The sequence below is a fragment of the Salvelinus alpinus genome, chromosome 9 (genome assembly GCF_045679555.1).
Source record: "Salvelinus alpinus chromosome 9, SLU_Salpinus.1, whole genome shotgun sequence".
In the NCBI taxonomy this organism is placed as follows: domain Eukaryota; kingdom Metazoa; phylum Chordata; class Actinopteri; order Salmoniformes; family Salmonidae; genus Salvelinus; species Salvelinus alpinus.
Genome location: NC_092094.1, coordinates 74,590,555 through 74,610,569, shown reverse-complemented (window position 1 = coordinate 74,610,569; position 20,015 = coordinate 74,590,555). Strand labels below are relative to the sequence as shown.

General features: G+C 45.3%; 1 protein-coding gene across 1 annotated transcript in view; it reads left to right on the top strand.

The window, feature by feature from the left end:
* The first annotated feature begins 407 nt into the window (after positions 1 to 407).
* LOC139530620 (prepronociceptin-like) overlaps positions 408 to 20,015 on the top strand; it is a 32,177-nt gene continuing 12,569 nt past the window's right edge. The window contains exon 1 of the mRNA XM_071327191.1: positions 408 to 553. The gene's annotated coding sequence lies outside the window, so the exon portion shown is untranslated. The remainder of the gene's footprint in view (positions 554 to 20,015) is intronic.

The window sequence follows — 20,015 nt, the reverse complement described above, 5'->3', positions numbered from 1 at the left end:
GAGAGAGAGAGAGAGATGGAGGAAGAGATGGTCTTGGGGTGATATTGGTACATAGTTTGTCTGTATTTTTAGCCCATCACAGTTTGTTCCCAGGAAGTGTGTTGGTCAGATGACGTAGGAGACCGCAGGTTAGATAGCCGCATTGATACACTGATGCGTCTGTCCATCATAAATAATAAGCCCCCTCTCTTCTCTTTCCCTCTGTATCTTTCACCCGCTTTCAATTGCCCCCTCTCTTTCCTCATCCACCCTCTCCCTCTCTCCATGTCTCCAACCCTTCCCTCCCTCTCTCTCTAACTCTCCAACCCTTCCCCACTCTCTCTTTCCACCCTCTCCCCCTCTCTCCAGCCCCCCTCCTCTCTGTGATGAAAGTGAAAGAGGGATGCAGGGGGCTGCACCAAAGGGAGGGGTGTGTCCCTCTATAAGAGGTCTGAGCAACAGCCTGTATGTATAGATGAAATACACTGAGATAGAAGACAGGACACTTACTAGAACTACTGTACTGTAGACCTAAATCACCCAAAAGACCTACGCCCAAACGCCTCATACACAGGTAAGTCTGACCTTAGACCTTCGGGCTTTGGCTTAAGGTGTGGGGGTGGAGGAGAACTCACCTGGCTTGGTTTGAGATGGGACCCTTCCCTGACTGCCACTGAAGGAGTTTGGGTTCAGCTTTAAAGCCGAGAAGTTGCCAACGGCTTAGTGCAGTTTGGCATATCTTATGGTGGCTAGTTTATTTATAGTTTGGCATATCTTATGGTGGCTAGTTTATTTATAGTTTGGCATGTGTTGGGAATTGGGTTATTAGGGTTCGTTAGCTTTGAGCAGCGTATCATTTCTCTCTGGGTTTTCGTTGAAGTTGGGTGGACTTTTCCACACTGTCATTGAAATGCGAGGCATGTACACTGCACCTGAAACAAATGAGAAGAACTGAAAAGAGGGAAATGGAAAAACCACAACAATAAGTTGGTTGAATTCGTCTGATAAATGTATCTGATGTGACACAAACACATAAGGAGAAAAGCAGAAAATAGCATTGCTCATACTGCAATTTCTTTCACTGAGAATGTGAAGTAACATGGCAATATATTACAGTAACTCGTTGGTGTTATCTCCTTAGCGATTTAATTGGGTTGTACGGTATATACCTCGGGGAGTTTTGCGATGTGTATCAAGCACTCTCTCTTTTATTCCCTTTTACTGCGCTCTTTCTCTTTCCGTGCTCTCCTCTTTGGGTGCACTCTTTTTCTCTTTCCGTGCTTTCTTTCTTCAATATCTTTCTGTGCTGTTTTTCTGTCTGTGCTCTTTCTCGCTCTTCCCGGTGCTTGTGGCACAGTTAAAGTCCTGACCCATGACAGGAGCATATTTTTCCCATTACTCTCATTATTATCCTATTGATCCCCTCGTCCTCAAATCAATGCATCTCCACAGAGACGATGCAAGACTATTATTTTACACAGTTAATACCCGAGGGAGAAGATTAAATGTTCAATCTCTACGCTTAGGTGCAAAATACTAGCTGCAAATACATTTACTGTTGATGATCTAATGACGGTAGAGAATGAACCACATAGCTGCCTATAATGCCTGCGAAAGCTCGGGGGCAGTTTCTGTTGCTTTCCAGGACTCAGTTTGTGTGTTCTGTCAATGGAACACCACCACCACTTAAATGAGTGGCTATTCTACAATTAATGAATTCCTGCCTTTTAATTGGCTTTGATTAAACTTGACTATTTTAAAGGTTCATTCCAAACCTGGTTTAACAGTGGTTTGTTTGATGTAGGGGTTTTCCTTTGAATATCAGTCAATATCAATTTGGGTTTATTTAAAGGAGTCAATCAGGATTCCCGGCTCTTGACTAGCTTTTAACTGATTATTGGCTTAAGCTGTACATGACTAGCAGCCTCTTGGGTGATAAAGGCTAGTTGGTGGGCTAATACTGGTGTTTCCAGTGGTGAAGGCACAGAGGGACCCAGGAGGTCAGATTTAAAGCTGCACATCGACCAGAGCTGCTATCGGTCAAATTTCATTATAGGCTGATATTTGAGAGCACAGCGGGACTCTACTTAAGCAAATTACCTTTATCTTTTTCTGAAAATATACTCTGTATAAACGCTGTGTTTCAAATAGAATTTGAACATAATCCAAATAGGCTTTTTTTAGGATGACATCTTTTCATTTGTAATTCCTCAAATGAATGGAATGATGTGTTATTTCCTTTTAGCATATTCCTGAAGACTTGCGTTAGCTCCCCAAGCATATGCTTACAACCCTGGTTAAAAATCCAGTCGGTCACATATGAGCTCCGTGACCAATATTATCGTCTCAGGGACCAGGTTTTTCTGCCGTTACCCTACGTCTTCACTACACCGATTAGACTCAGAATGTGTGTGTGTGTGTGTGTGTGTGTGTGTGTGTGTGTGTGTGTGTGTGTGTGTGTGTGTGTGTGTGTGTGTGTGTGTGTGTGTGTGTGTGTGTGTGTGTGTGTGTGTGTGTGTGTGTGTGTGTGTGTGTGTGTGTGTGTGTGTGTGTGTGTGTGTGCTTGTGTGTGTGTGTGTGCTTGTGTGTGTATGCGTGCATCTGCGTACTTGCTTGCTTGCACCCGCCCGTGTGTCTGCGTGTCTGCATGACTGCATGCATATTTGCTTGTCTGCGTGTGTGTGTAAGAGAGAGCGAGAGGAGTGTATAAATGTTATTTTAAAGGGATTCCAAGACAATTAAACGCTGTCTCCTCAGACCTGGGGGCAGAATAATTCTAAGCTTTCCCCATCCGGCACGACACAGATTTGCGGAAACTGTGAAATTAGCCCTTGATTAGCTCTCTTGTTGTTCTTCTGTGCAGCTGTTTGAATGGGCCTCAGCATCAGATAGAGACACAAAATACCTTCTACTCTTGAGTCATGTTAATGACACGGTTTATGTTATGTTGTAATAGTTGAAAAGTTGTTGGAAACCCTCAAATATAGTTGTGGATCAGTTGTGTAGTACTACCGGCAGTACTAGGCAGCCACTCAGTCTGAAGAGAAAAGAGAGTGAAGACTAACGGCATCCATATCAGGAAGTTGTCAAACTGCATTCCTAATATGGACGCCATCAGTGATGTAGTGGTAAAGAAGATGGTTGGTTATGTGAAAAAAGTAACACTCTCTATACTTAATTTTTTTGGTGTGATTTTTATTTTTTATATACAACACATACAACACAAAAACAAAACGGCCATTATAAAAAACATTCTCAAAGATTTTCAAATTCTGTCAAATGTGTCTGGTTTATGTTTGATTTTGTAATATATATATAGTCTAATGGGATGTACAGTACCAGTCGAAAATTTGGACACACATACTCATTCAACGGTTTTTCTTTATTTTTACTATTTTCTACAATGTAGAATAATAGTGAAAACATCAAAATTATGAAATAATGCATGGATTCATGTAGTAACCAAAAAAGTGTTAAACAAATCAAAATATATTTTAGATTCTTCTAAAATAGTTCCCACATATGCTGAGCACTTGTCGGCTGCTTTTCCTTCACTCTGCGGTCCAACTCATCCCAAAACCATCTCAATTGGGTTGAGGTCGGGTGATTGTGGAGGCCAGGTCATCTGATGCAGCACTCCATCACACTCCTTCTTGGTCAAATAGCCCTTACACAGCCTGGAGGTGTGTTGGGTCATTGTCCTGTTGAAAAACAAATGATAGTCCCACTAAGCGCAACCCAGATGGGATGGAGTATCGCTGCAAAATGCTGTGGTAGCCATGCTTGTTAAGTGTGCCTTGAATTTTAAATAAATCACCTACATTGTCACCAGTAAAGCACCCCCATACCATCACACCTCCTCCTCTATGCTTCACAGTGGGAACCACACATGCAGAGATCATCCGTTCACCTACTCTGCGTCTCACAAAGACACGGCGGTTGCAACCAAAAATCTCAAATTTGGACTCATCAGACCAAAGGACAGATTTCCACGGTCTAATGTCCATTGATTGTGTTTCTTGGCCCAAGCAAGTCTGTTCTTATTATTGGTGTACTTTAGTAGTGGTTTCTTTGCAGCAATTCGACCATGAAGGTCGGTTTCACACAGTCTCCTCTGAACAGTTGATGTTGAGAAGTGTCTGTTACTTGAACTCTGTGAAGCATTTATTTGGGCAGAAATGTCTGAAATACAGAATACAGTTAACTCTAACTTATCCTCTACAGTAGCGGTAACTCTGGGTCTTCCTTTCCTGTGGCGGTCCTCATGAGAGACAGTTTCATCAAAGCGCTAGATGGTTTTTGCGACTGCACTTGAAGAAACATTCAAATTTCTTGACATTTTACGGACTGAATGACATTCATGTCTTAAAGTAATGATGGACTGTCGTTTCTCTGCTTATTTGAGCTGTTCTTGCCATAATATGGACTTGGTCTTTTACCAAATAGGGCTATCTTCTGTATACCATCCCTACCTTGCCACAACACAACTGATTGGCTCAAACACATTAAGAAGGAATGAAATTTCACAAATAAAGTTTTAACAAGGTACACCTGTTAATTGAAATGCATTCCAGGTGACTACCTCATGAAGCTGGTTCAGAGAATGCCAAGAGTGTGCAAAGTTGTCATCAAGGCAAAGGGTGTCTACTTTGAAGAATCTCAAATATAAAATATATTTTGATTTGTTTCAAACTTTTTTGGTTACATAGCTCAGCAAAATAATAAATGTCCCTTTTTCAGGACCCTGTCTTTCAAAGATAATTCGTAAAAATCCAAATAACTTCACAGATCTTCATTGTAAAGGGTTTAAACACTGTTTCCCATGTTTGTTCAATGAACCATAAACAATTAATGAACATGCACCTGTGGAACGGTCGTTAAGACACTAACAGCTTACAGACAGTAGGCAATTAAGTTTCAGTTAAGAAAACTTAGGACACTAAAGAAGCATTTCTACTGACTCTGAAAAACACCAAAAGAAAGATGCCCAGGGTCCCTGCTCATCTGCGTGAACGTGCCTTAGGCATGCTGCAAGGAGACATGAGGACTGCAGATGTGGCCAGGGCAATAAATTGCAATGTCCGTACTGTGAGACGCCTAAGACAGTGCTACAGGGAGACAAGACGGACAGCTGATCGTTCTCGCAGTGGCAGACCACGTGTAACAACACCTGCACAGGATCGGTACATCCGAACATCACACCTGTGGGACAGGTACAGGATGGCAACAACAACTGCCCGAGTTACACCAGGAATGCACAATCCCTCCATCAGTGCTCAGACTGTCCGCAATAGGCTGAGAGAGGCTGGACTGAGGGCTTGTAGGCCTGTTGTAAGGCAGGTCCTCACCCGACATCACCGTCAACAACGTCGCCTATGGGCACAAAGCCACCATCGCTGGACCGGACAGGACTGGCAAAAAGTGTTCTTCACTGACGAGTCGCGGTTTTGTCTCACCAGGGGTGATGGTCGGATTCGCGTTTATCGTCGAAGGAATGAGCATTACACCGAGGCCTGAACTCTGGAGCGGGATCGATTTGGAGGTGGAGGGTCCGTCATGGTCTGGGGCGGTGTGTCACAGCATCATCGGACTGAACTTGTTGTCATTGCAGGCAATCTCAATGCTGTGCGTTACAGGGAAGACATCCTCCTCCCTCATGTGGTACCCTTCCTGCAGGCTCATTCTGACATGACCCTCCAGCATGACAATGCCACCAGCCATACTGCTCGTTCTGTGCGTGATTTCCTGCAAGACAGGAATGTCAGTGTTCTGCCATGGCCAGCGAAGAGCCCGGATCTCAATCCCATTGAGCACGTCTGGGACCTGTTGGATTGGAGGGTGAGGGCTAGGACCATTCCCCCCAGAAATGTCTGTGAACTTGCAGGTGCCTTGGTGTAAGAGTGGGGTAACATCTCACAGCAAGAACTGGTAAATCTGGTGCAGTCCATGAAGAGGAGATGCACTGCAGTACTTAATGCAGCTGGTGGCCACACCAGATACTGACTGTGAATTTTGATTTTGGCCCCCCCTTTGTTCAGGGACACATTATTCCATTTCTGTTAGTCACATTTCCGTGGAACTTGTTCAGTTTATTTCTCAGTTGTTGAATCTTGTTATGTTCATACAAATATTTACACATGTTAAGTTTGCTGAAAATAAACGCAGTTGACAGTGAGAGGATGGTTCTTTCTTTTACTGAGTTTACATGATTCCATTTGTGTTAACTCATATTTTTTTAATATCTTTTCACTATTATTCTAAAATGTAGAAAATAGTAAAAATAAAGAAAACCCTTGAATAAGTGTCCAAACTTTTGACTGGTACTGTAGGTACGGTAGATAGTTCAGTCCTCCAGTTTGTTATTGAGGGTGGATATGAGGCGTTCCAATTCTTGTCAATAATTTAAAAAAAAATCAATTAGACTTACATTACAAAACGTTCTCTGATATTGATCACCAGTATTTACATATCCAACAAACATAATCGTGAAGATGGATGGATATAAATTCCTAAACACAATGAAATGATAGCACATACATTATTCCAAAATGGTGTCAGTTGTCACAGGACCACAGCATGTGTTTGTGCTTTTTGCATCTCCAACAGACATGTGACATTTCTGGGTGCATTACATTCATTTTGGCAGGAGTGTAGTAAGTCGTATGAATTATCTTAAATTGAGGTCGTTTATGTCTTACGTTGTAGGAGCAGGTATGAACACTTTCACATATACAGTTGACGTCGGAAGTTTACATACACTTAGGTTGGAGTCATTAAAACTTGTTTTTCAACCACTCCACAAATTTCTTGTTAACAAACTATAGTTTTGGCAAGTCAGTTAGGACATATAGTTTGGGCATGACACAAGTAATTTTTCCAACAATTGTTTACAGACAGATTATTTCACTTTTAATTCACTGTATCACAATTCCTTTGGGTCAGATGTTTACATACACTAAGTTGACTGTGCCTTTAAACAGCTTGGAAAATTCCAGAAAACTATGCCATGGCTTTTAAAGCTTCTGATCAATTGGAGGTGTACCTTTGGATGTATTTCAAAGCCTACTTTCAAACTCTGTGCCTCTTTGCTTGACATCATGGGAAAGTCAAAAGAAATCAAGACTTCAGAAAAAAATTGTTAACCTCCACAAGTCTGGTTCATCCTTGGGACCAATTTCCAAACGCCTGAAGGTACCACGTTCATCTGTACAAACAATAGTACGCAAGTATAAACACCATGGGACCACGCAGCCGTCATTCCGCTCTGGAAGGAGACGCGTTCTGTCTCCTAGAGATGAACGTACTTTGGTGAAAAAAGTGCAAATCAATCCCAGAACAACAGCAAAGGGCCTTGTGAAGATGCTGAAGGAAACAGGTACAAAAGTATCTATATCCACAGTAAAACGAATCCTATATCAACATAACCTGAAAGGCCGCTCAGCAAGGAAGAAGCCACTGCTCCAAAACCGCCATAAAAAAGCCAGAATACGGTTTGCAACTACACATGGGGACAAAGATCGTACTTTTTGGAGAAATGTCCTCTAGTCTGATGAAACAAAAATAGAACTGTTTGGCCATAATGACCATTGTTACGTTTGGAGGAAAAAGGAGGAGGCTTGCATGCCGAAGAACACCATCCCAACCGTGAAGCACAGGGGTGGCAGCATCATGTTGTGGGGGTGCTTTGCTGCAGGAGGGATTGGTGCACTTCACAAAATATCAAGACATCAGTCAGGAAGTTCAAGCTTGGTCGCAAATAGGTCTTCCAAATGGACAATGACCCCAAGCATACTTCCAAAGATGTGGCAAAATGTCTTTAGGACAATAAAGTCAAGGTATTGGAGTGGCCATCACAAAGCCCTGACCTCAATCCTATAGAAAATGTGTGGGCAGAACTGAAAAAGCGTGTGTGAACCAGGAGGCCTACAAACCTCACTCAGTTACACCAGCTCTGTCAGGAGGAATGGGCCAAAATTCACCCAACTTATTGTGGGAAGCTTGAGGAAGGCTACCCGAAATGTTTGACCCAAGTTAAACAATTTAAAGGCAATGCTACAAAATACTAATTGAGTGTATGTACACTTCTGACCCACTAGGAATGTGATGAAAGAAATAAAAGCTGAAGTAAATAATTCTCTCTACTATTATTCTGACATTTCACATTCTTAAAATAAAGTGGTGATCCTATCTGACCTAAGACAGGGGATTTTTACTAGGATTAAATGTCAGGAATTGTGAAAAACTGAGTTTAAATGTATTTGGCTAAGGTGTATGTAAACTTCCGACTTCAACTGTATATGACCAATGGTTTTTCCACTCAAGATCTGTTTCCAAGTTTTTCCTTTTTCCAGGTAGAGTTTCAATCAACACTTGATATAACGTGGCAATCAACATCTTTGGTGTAGCAGCTTCTTTCAGTATTTTGTTCTATGTTGGATCCATTACGTCCATCCAGATTCTGTTGAAGTGATTGAATAAGAATTCTGAGTTGTAAGAACTTAATGAAATTGACCTTGGATTATCCAAATCTTTCTTGTAATTGATTGAATGATAATAGAGATCCATCATAGTACACATGGAAAAAATGAATGATACCACTTTGGAACCAGGACTTAAAGGTGTAGTCATTCAACTCTAGAGGTAAGGTAGGGTTATTCCAAATAAGGGTGCCTGGTGATATTGGTTCTTTCCACCTCATGAATTTGTGTAAATTTTCCGAAATACAAATGGAATTGAGAATCATTTGGATTGTATTTTTTCTTCAATGCCTTGGACCCGAAGTCGTGAATATACAGTATTTTAGATAATATGGTATTCCATTTGTGGCTTCAAAACTTTCAATACATTTTTTCACAAAAGGTGTGTAAAAAGCTCACGCAAAATTACAAAGGTGTGTAAACGGTGTTTACATGTTTTTACCCTCACCTACACCACTGGATACCGTACTAGACACGTTTTACATGTCTGATCAATTGAGGGAGAAATAAGAAATGAGTTGACTGTTTTTCTAATATTACTTTTCAATTGCAAATGCTTCGTTACGTTGTGCCCTATTGAACATTGTCCTAAATCTCCCTGGAAAAAATGGATTAAAAAAAGTATTGTTCCTCTTCTTTCTAAGTGGCTCATCCTTGTTGGATAAATTGAGAGCTGAACAGAATGACACGCAATGACATGTGTTTGGAGGAAGAATTAGAGGTCTGTATCTCTCCATTCTCCTCATTATTGACAGCTCATGGGGTGTTCTTTGATAAAGGGTCGGAGGTCGTGTGTGTGGTGGTGAACACCTGGCGAGGACTGGTCTAAACTCACAGGATTAGAGTGTGTTAATCCAATCATAATGCCACAACTCAGTTGGGCTCCTCTCTCTCTTTGTGTGTTTCCAGGATCTTATGAGATCTCTCTGTCCCGTTTATTATCCCTTTCTACAGTCAGGGACGAGGTGTTTGCAAATATGTGTGCTTGTGTGTGGCTGTGTGCGTGCGTAGGTGTGGACATGCATATACACATTTGTGTGCATGTGTTTGCGTATATGTGCGCATGTGTGTAACACACCTCTGAACTGCCTCACCTCTACTCCTAACCTCCAGTGAAGTGAATTAATCTCAATAAAGAGAGAGATTGATTTAGGTCCATGTGTATCTCTTAATGCCTTCTCCATTAGATCAGCCTCTGCCACGTCATGGTTGTCACGGCAAATCAACTCTGCTGCTGCCTCTCACTGCATCATAGGTCTGAAGTGTGTCATGCTATTATTGATATATACACTCATCGGCCAGTTTATTAGGTACACCCATCTAGCACCGGGTCTAGTACCATTGCCTCCAGAACAGCCTGACATTCTTCTGGGCATTTCTACAAGGTGTCAGAAACGCTCCACAAGGCTGTTGGTCCATACTAATGCAATGGCATCACGCAGTTGCTGCAGATTGTGTAGCTGGTGTAGAGGCTCCAGCAGCGCGCCGACACTGACCTCGGGGACGACCCGGAGGACAAGGCGCAGGGCGATCCGGATGGAGACGGTGGAACTCCCGCAGCAACGAAGGGTCCAAGACGTTCTCCACCGGCACCCGGCATCTCTCCTCCGGACCGTACCCCTCCCACTCCACGGGAGTGGGAGGCCCCTCGCCCGAGGCCCCTCAGGCCGGTGGTGGCTGGTCCACTCCAGGAGTCTGAGGTGCGGGAGGCCCCTCGCCCGACACCTCGAGTCCAGGATGGCTGGAACAGCATACGCCGGGGCCCCCTCGATGTCCAGAGGGGGCGGAGGAACCTCCCGCACCTCAGACTCCTGGAGTGGACCAGCCACCACCGGCCTGAGGAGAGACACATGGAACGAGGGATTAATACGGTAATCTGGGGGAAACTGTAACCTGTAGCATACCTCGTTCAGTCTCCTCAGGACTTTGAATGGCCCCACAAACTGCAGGGCAGGCGGAGGGGCAGGTTTCGGGTCGAGAGCCAGACCCGGTCCCTCGGTGCGAACACCGGGGCTTCACTGCAGTGGCGGTCGGCGCTCGCCTTCTGCCGCCTCACGGCTCATTGCAGGTGCACATGGGCGGCGTCCCAGGTTTCCACCGAGCGCTTAAACCATTCGTCCACCGCAGGAGCCTCGATCTGGCTCTGATGCCAAGGTGCCAGAACCGGCTGATACTCCAGTACGCACTGGAAAGGAGAGAGGTTAGTGGAAGAGTGGCGGAGTGAGTTTTGGGCCATCTCTGCCCAGGGGATGAACGCCGCCCACTCCCCCGGCCTGTCCTGGCAATATGACCGCAGAAACCTACCCACATCCTGGTTTACTCTCTCCACCTGCCCGTTACTCTCGGGGTGAAAACCTGAGGTGAGGCTGACCGAGACCCCAAGATGTTCCATGAACACCCTCCAGACCCTGGACGTGAACTGGGGACCCCGATCAGAGACTATGTCCTCAGGCACCCCGTAGTGCCGGAAGACGTGAGTGAACAGGGCCTCCACAATCTGTAGGGCCGTAGGGAGACCGGGCAAAGGGAGGAGACGGCAGGACTTAGACAACCGATCCACAACGACCAGGATCGTGGGAGGAAGATCCGTCACAAAGTCCACCGACAGGTGCGACCACTGCCGTTGTGGAACGGGTAGGGGTTGTAACTTCCCTCTGGGCAGGTGCCTGGGAGCCTTGCACTGGGCGCACACCGAGCAGGAGGAAACATAAACCCTCACGTCCTTGGCCAAGGTGGACCACCAGTACTTCCCACTAAGACAGCGCACCGTCCGACCGATGCCAGGATGACCAGAGGAGGGTGACGTGTGGGCCCAATAGATCAACCGGTCACGGACAGCAGACGGAACGTACAGGCGCCCAGCTGGACACTGGAGAGGAGTGGGCTCTGTACGTAACGCCCGCTCGATGTCCGCGTCCAGCTCCCACACCACCGGTGCCACCAGGCAAGAGGCCGGGAGTATGGGAGTGTGATCCATGGACCGCTCCTCTGTGTCATACATCTGGGACAGTGCGTCTGCCTTAGTGTTCTGGGAACCTGGTCGGTAGGACATGGTGAACACAAAACTGGTCAAAAACATGGCCCACCTTGCCTAGCGAGGGTTTAGTCTCCTTGCCGCACGGATGTACTCCAGATTGCGGTGGTCAGTCCAGATGAGAAAAGGGTGTCTCGCCCCCTCAAGCCAATGTCTCCACGCCTTCAGAGCCTTGACGACAGCCAACAGCTCCCAGACCCCCACATCATAGTTTCGCTCCGCCGGGCTGAGCTTCTTCGAAAAGAAGGCACAGAGGCGGAGCTTCGGTGGCGTACCCGAGCGCTGAGAGACAACGGCTCCTATCCCAGCCTCGGACGCGTCCACCTCCACTATGAACGCCAAAGAGGGATCCGGATGAGCCAGCACGGGAGCCGAGGTAAACAGAGCTCTCAGGTGACCAATAGCCCTGTCCGCCTCAGCCGACCACTGCAGTCGCACCGGTCCCCCCTTCAGCAGTGAGGTAATGGGAGCCGCTACCTGACCAAAGCCCCGGATAAACCTCCGGTAGTAGTTGGAAAACCCTAGAAACCGCTGCACTTCCTTTACCGTGGTGGGAGTCGGCCAATTAAGCACGGCTGAAATGCGGTCACTCTCCATCTCCACCCCTGACGTGGAAATGCGGTACCCTAGGAAGGAGACGGACTATTGGAAGAACAGACATTTCTCAGCCTTGACGTACAGGTCATGATCCAACAGTCGAGCAAGCACCCTGCGCACCAGGGACACATGCTCGGCGCGTGTAGCGGATTATATCAGAATTACGTCGATATTCACCACTACACCCTGCCCGTGCAGGTCCCGGAAAATTTCGTCAACAAAGGCCTGGAAGACTGATGGAGCATTCATCAACCCGTACGGCATGACGAGGTACTCATAGTGCCCTAAGGTGGTACTAAATTCCGTCTTCCACTCGCCCCCCTCCCGGATACGCACCAGGTTGTAAGCACTCCTGAGATCCAATTTTGTGGAGAAGCGCGCCCCGTGCATTGACTCGATCGCACTGGCGATGAGAGGCAGCGGCTAGCTGTACCTCACAGTGATCTGATTGATACCCCGATAGTCAATACACGGGCGCAGACCTCCATCCTTCTTCTTCACAAAAAAGAAACTCGAGGAGGCAGGTGAAGTGGAGGGCCGAATGTATCCCTGCCCCAGGGATTCGGAGACATATGTTTCCATAGCCGCCGTCTCCTCCTGTGACAGAGGATACACGTGACTCCTGGGAAGTGCTGCGTCTACCAGGAGATTTATCGCACAAGCCCCCCGTCGATGGGGTGGTAATTGAGTCGCCCTCTTCTTACAGAAGGCGAGAGCCAAATCGGCATATTCTGAGGGGATGCGCACGGTGGAGACCTGGTCTGGACTTTCCACCATAGTCGCACCGATGGAAACCCCTACACACCTCCCTGAGCACTTTCCTCCTGCGTAACCATGCCTAGTGGAGCGGTGGCCTCCCTAATCACCCCTGACCCTAAAGGTCGACTATCTAGGGCGTGCACAGGGAAGGGCATATCCACAGGCACAAGGGGGATCCCTAAACTATGGGCAAATGAACGGTCAATAAAATGTCCCAGCTGCGCCTGAATCTACGAGCGCCTTATGCTGGGAATGCGGGGAAAACTCAGGAAATTTAATAAACACATACAGTACATGTGAGCAACAGGGGGCTCTGGGTGAGCCTGGTGCCGACTCAACTGGGGTGACACGATAGTGCCCTGCCTGCTGCCTCGACTCACGGTGGAACCCCCCCAGCACCGACCAGAAGTGTGCCCTCTGCGGCCACAGATGGTGCAGGGATTGGCCCCTCCTCCGGTCGCCCTAAGCGCAGCACCTCCCAGCTCCATGGGCTTCGGAGCGGAGGTGCTGGGGGATGGAACTTACAGGCCCCAATCCGGACGTTCGTGGGTAGCCAGCAGGTTGTCCAGCCGGATGGACTGGTCCACCAGCTGGTCCAATGTGAGGGTGGTGTCTCGGCAGGCCAACTCCCGACGGATGTCCTCGCGCAGATTGCACCGGTAGTGATCGATCAGGGCCCTATCGTTCCATCCCGCGCTGGCGGCCAGGGTCCAGAAGTCCAAAGCGAAATCCTGCGCGCTCCTCCTCCCCTGCCTCAGGTGGAACAGACATTCACCCACCGCTCGACCCTCAGACGGGTGGTCGAAAACTGCCCGAAAGCGGCGGGTGAACTCTGCGTAATGGTCCAACGCCGCGTCTCCTTCACTCCATACGGCGTTGGCCCACTCCAGGGCTTTGCCTGAGAGGCAGGAGACGAGGGCGGACACGCTCTCACATCCCAAAGGAGCCGGGTGGACGGTCGCCAGGTAGAGTTCCAGCTGGAGTAGGAACCCCTGGCATCCGGCAGCCGTCCCATCATACTCCCTCGGGAGCATGAGCCGAATCCCGCTGGGACCGGGTGAAGGAGGGGTGGACAGTGGGGCCTGCTGTAGTGGGGCTGGTGGAGGCGCTGGAAGACCTCCTCCTCTCTCCCAACGATCCATCGTCTGCAGCACGCAATCCATGGCGGTGCCCAGACGTTGCAACATGGTCGCGTGCTGCTGGACGCGCTCCTCTACCGCCACAGGGAGGGCGTCTGCTCCTGCTGACTCCATTCGGCGGGTGAGTGATTCTGTAATAGTGCCTGTGTGTAGCTGGTGTAGAGGAGTCAGGCGCAGGACAGCAGATATGAGTAATAAACGTAATTTACTCAAATATTCACAAATACAAACACAATAAATTCGAGCCCACGATAACGGACCGTATTACAAACAACTGAGGGGGAAAAGAGGGTTAAATAATGAACAAGTAATTGGGGGATTGAAACCAGGTGTGTAAGACAAGGACAAAACAAATGGAAAATGAAAAGTGGATCGGCGATGGCTAGAAGGCCGGTGACGTCGACCGCCGAACGCCGCCCGAACAAGGAGAGGGACCGACTTCGGCGGAAGTCGTGACAGGTACATTCAGGACTGCCACTGACTGGATTTTTTTTGTTTGTCGCACCATTCTCGGGTAACCCGCACTGTCGTGCGTGAAAAGCCCAGGATCGTGGACATTCAGATACTAAATCCGGCGTGCCTGGCACCGACGATCATACCATGCTCAAAGTCGCTTAGGTCAGTGGTTATCAAGCCTGTCCTCGGGGACCTCCAGTCGTTCCGTGTATTTGATTTATTCCAGAGCTAGCACACCTTCTTCAACTTGTCAACTAATTATCAAGTTTTGAGAACCACTGGCTTAGGTAACACGTTTTTTCCCATTCTAGCGTTCAATCGAACAGTAACTGAATGCCTCAATGCCTGTCTGCCTGATTTACATAGCAAGCCACTGCCACGTAACTCACTGTCTGTAGGAGCAATCAATTTTCATGAATTGGGTGGTGTACCTAATAAACGGTCCGGTGAGTGTATAATTATATTATGGTTTATTAGTCAAGGTTCACAATGGTCTCTCCTTGCCATGGTCATTTTGAGTCAGTGTGACCCAAATAGAAAGAAGATATTTGTCGGTCCGTTCAGATTGTGGGTTCATCTTCATTGACTTTTAGCGGTGTTTGACATTTCCCACCCAGGGGATACCTGTTGTGTCATTGATGGTGTCAATGATGGTCAATGATGGTGTCAATGACCGTCAATGATGGTGAATGATGGTATCAATGATGGTGTCAATGATGGTAAATGATAGATGGTTCGGCAACAGTGTGAACGGTGTGTGAGTGAATGGTGTGGTGAGGTTTGATAGATCAATGTTTCCCAAACCTCCCCTCGAATATACCCCTAGCTCTGCCATTTCATTTATTGTATCTATTTATACAGTTGAAGTCGGACGTTTACATAAACCTTAGCCAAATATATTTAAACTCAGTTTTTCACAATTTCTGACATTTAATCCTAGTAAAAATCCCCTGTCTTAGGTCAGTTAGGATCACCACTTTATTTTAAGAATGTGAAATGTCAGAATATTAGTAGAGAATTATTTATTTCAGCTTGTATTTCTTTCATCACATTCCCAGAGGGTCAGAAGTTTACATACACTCAATTAGTATTTGGTAGCATTGCCTTTAAATTGTTTAACTTGGGTCAAACGTTTCGGGTAGCCTTCCACAAGCTTCCCACAATAAGTTGAGTGCATTTTGGCCCATTCCTCCTGACAGAGCTGGTGTAACTGAGTCAGGTTTGTAGGCCTCCTTGCTCGCACACACTTTTTCAGTTCTGCCCACAAATGTTCTATAGGATTGAGGTCAGGGCTATGTGATGGCAACTCCAATACCTTGACTTTGTTGTCCATAAGCCATTTTTCTATAACTTTCGAAGTATGCTTGGGGGTCATTGTCCATTTGGAAGACCCATTTGCGACGAAGCTTGAACTTCCTGACTGATGTCTTGAGATGTTGCTTCAATATATCCATATCATTTTCCTGCCTCGTGATGCCATCTATTTTGTGAAGTGCACCAGTCCCTCCTGCAGCAAAGCACCCCCACAACATGATGCTGCCACCCCCGTGCTTCACAGTTGGGAAGGTATTCTTCGGCTTGCAAGCCTCCCCCTTTTTCCTCCAAACGTAACGATGGTCATTACGGCCAAACAGTTCTATTTTTGTTTCAACAGACCAGAGGACATTTCTCCAAAAAGTATGATCTTTGTCCCCATGTGCAGTTGCAAACCATAGTCTGGCTTTTTTATGGTAGTTTTGGAGCAGTGGCTTCTTCCTTGTTGAGCAGCCTTTCAGGTTATGTCGATATAGGACTTGTTTTACTCTAGATATAGATACTTATGTACCTGTTTTCTCCAGCATCTTCACAAGGTCCTTTGCTGTTGTTCTGGGATTGATTTGCACTTTTCGCACCAAAGTACGTTCATCTCTAGGAGACAGAACGCGTCTCCTTCCTGAGCGGTATGACGGCTGCGTGTTCCCATGGTGTTTATACTAGCGTACTATTGTTTGTACAGATGAACGTGGTACCTTCAGGCGTTTGGAAATTGCTCTCAAGGATGAACCAGACTTGTGGATGTCTACAAATGTTTTTCCTGAGGTCTTGGCTGATTTCTTTAGATTTTCCATGATGTCAAGCAAAGAGGCACTGAGTTTGAAGGTAGGCCTTGAAATACATCCACAGGTACACCTCCAATTGACTCAAATGATGTCAATTAGCCTATCAGAAGCTTCCAAAGCCATGACATCATTTTCTAGAATTTTCCAAGCTGTTTAAAACTTCTTATGGCTGCAATCCCGTTAACGGGACCGATATGACAACAGCCAGTGAAAGTGCAGGGCGCCAAATTCAAACAACAGAAATCTCATAATTAAAATTCCTCAAACATACATGTATCTTATACCATTTTAAATGTAATCTTGTTGTTAATCCCACCAAAGTGTCCGATTTCAAATAGGCTTTACAGCGAAAGCACCACAAACGATTATGTTAGGTCACCGCAAAATCCCAGAAAAACACAGCCATTTTTCCAGCCAAAGACAGGAGTCACAAAAAACAGAAATAGAGATAAAATTAAACACTAACCTTTGATGATCTTCATCAGATGACACTCATAGGACTTCATGTTACGCAATACATATATGTTTTGTTCGATAAAGTTCATATTTATATCCAAAACCTCAGTTTACATTGGCGTCATGTTCAGAAAAGCCTCCAAAATATTTGGAGAAATTGCAGAGAGCCACGTCAAATAACATAAATACTCATCATAAACTTTGATGAAAGATACATGTTTTACATAGAATTTAAGATACACTTGTTCTTAATGCAACCGCTGTGTCAGATTTCAAAAAGCTTTATGGCAAAAGCACAATATTCAATCATCTGAGAACAGCGTTCAGCCACAAAAGGAAGCCATACAGTTACCCGCCAAATTGTGCAGTCAACAAAACTCATAAATAGTATTATAAATCTTCCCTTACCTTTGCTGATCTTCGTCGGAATGCACTCCCAGGACTCCCACTTCTACAAGAAATGTTCGTTCTGTTCGGTAATGTCCATCATTTATGTCCAAATAGCTATTTTTGTTAGCGTGTTTGGTAAACAAATCCAAAGTCAGGAAGCGCGTTCACTAAAAGCAGACGAAATGTCAAAAAGTTCCGTAACAGTCAGTAGAAACATGTCAAACGATGTATTGAATCAATCTTTAGAATGTTTTTAACATAAATCTTCAATAACGTTCCAACCGGAGAATTCCATTGACTTCAGATGTGCGATGGAACAGAGCTCCCTCTCATATGAACGCGCATGGTCAGAGCATGGTCAGGTCATGGTAGACCTGACTCATTCCTGTCTCCTTCGGCCCCACTTCATAGTAGAGGCATCAGACAAGGTTCTACAGACTGTTGACATCTAGTGGAAGCCGTAGGAAGTGCAAACTGATCCATATCCCACTGCGTATTCAATAGGGGCTGGGTTGAATATCGACCAACCTCAGATTTCCTACTTCCTGTTTGGATTTCTTCTCAGGTTTTTGCCTGCAATATGAGTTCTGTTATACTCACAGACATCATTCAAACAGTTTTAGAAACTTCAGAGTGTTTTCAATCCAATACTAATAATAATATGCATATATAGCAACTGGGACTGAGGAGCAGGCAGTTTACTATGGGCACCTCTGGGCACCTTTTATCCAAGCTACTCAATACTGCCCCTACAGCCATAAGAAGTTAAAGGTACAGTCAACTTAGTGTATGTAAACTTCTGACCCACTGGAATTGTGATACAATGAATTAAAAGTGAAATAATCTGTCTTTAAACAATTGTTGGAAAAATTACTTGTGTCATGCACAAAGTATGTGTTAACCGACTTGCCAAAACTATAGTTTGTTAACAAGAAATTTGTGGAGTGGTTGAAAAACGAGTTTTAATGACTCCAACCTAAGTGTATGTTAACTTCCGACTTCAACCATATGTGGCAGACAAGAAAACATATCTCCAGCTTAAACTGACAGATTTTGATCGGGATTTTTTAATATGTTACTGAGATTGATGCTCTGGTGTATCAATAGACTCTAGGGGGTTTAATTACCTGGATGGTGAAAGCATTGGTGGGCATCTCCTGCCTGCATCTAGCTGACATAGTGTGTAATCATTAGTCCAACCGTTGCAAACGAGAGTTTCTATTGGACAAATTCAGGTATGTTTATCCCTGTTTTGTTCCGTTTAAGAAACGTTTTCAACAGAATCGTCGGAATGAAACACAGTTCACTTTTATAGCAGCCACGTTGTATTCCTTCTCGCATCTATGCGCTCTCCTCTCAACTTTTCCCTCGCTTGTGGACTTCAATGCACAACACATCAGCTGTATTTGACCAGGCAAAAAAAACTTTCCAAGCTAAACCATACAGTGTATCATAACCGCTACACGGCCGACATCGTTGTCACCCTATTAGCTAAAGTAACGTCATAGTCAACATAGCTAATGGAATAATGTGTTAGTAATCCTGCTACAATCATGCAGTAACGTTAGTGTACAGTCAGTAAGTAGTTTAGCACTTAAACTGGCGGACCCAAAAGTTTACCTTGACTTGGAAGAGTTCCAATGTTGTGTTGGGTATTCATTGCCAGTTAGCTAACATAGCATCCCTCTGTTTGAGCAGGGTGTTTGATTAGGCTAAACTAGCTAGCTGCATTTGCTAGCTAAGTATGTAAGTGAAACTCAAAGTGAAGAAAAATGACGATCTCTCTCTCTCTTGCTTCTCCTTAATTTTGGAAGAAATACATTTGTTCAAAACTGTTCAATTATTGTCTTTCTCTCTCTTTGAGTCAACTACTCACCACATTTTATGTAGTGCTAGCTAGCTGTAGCTTATGCTTTCAGTACTAGATTCATTCTCTGATCCTTTGATTGGGTGGACAACGTCATTTTATGCTGCAAGAGCTCTGATAGGTTGGAGGACGTCCTCCGGAAGTTGTCATAATTACTGTGTAAGTCTATGGAAGGGGGTGAGAACCATGAGCCTCCTAGGTTTTGTATTGAAGTCAATGTACCCAGAGGAGGACGGAAGCTAGCTGTCCTCCGGCTACACCATAGTGCTACGCTACAGAGTGCTGTTGAGGCTAAAGTAGACCTTAATTTCAAAATAGTGTTTTTTAATCAATTATCTGCTAATGTGATTATATTTAGTACAGTTTTATATAACAATGATAACTTTTTAATGTTTAATTATGTGTTCTTTAAATAAAATTCACTGAGGAAGATGGTCCTCCCCTTTCTCCTCTGATGAGCCTCCACTGCTCTAAGTTAATATCAATCTATCGCTCTATTGATCCGTGGTGCTGTGGGACCAATATTGATGTGGTTTTACAGGGTGGAAGATGATACATTTTACTGATAGTTAGTGATGTATAGTATTGATACGGAGGCTGATGTTTGGCATGGTATATCGATGTTTGTCACTGATCCGCCCTCGTTCATCGATAAAGTTGTAATGTGTTGAAGAACATTGTCGTGACTGGCATTCTCGGTAGAGGTTGTGGTTGTTAATTTCCCTCGGTACCATTCTATCCTAATAGCTTGTCTTTTTTGTA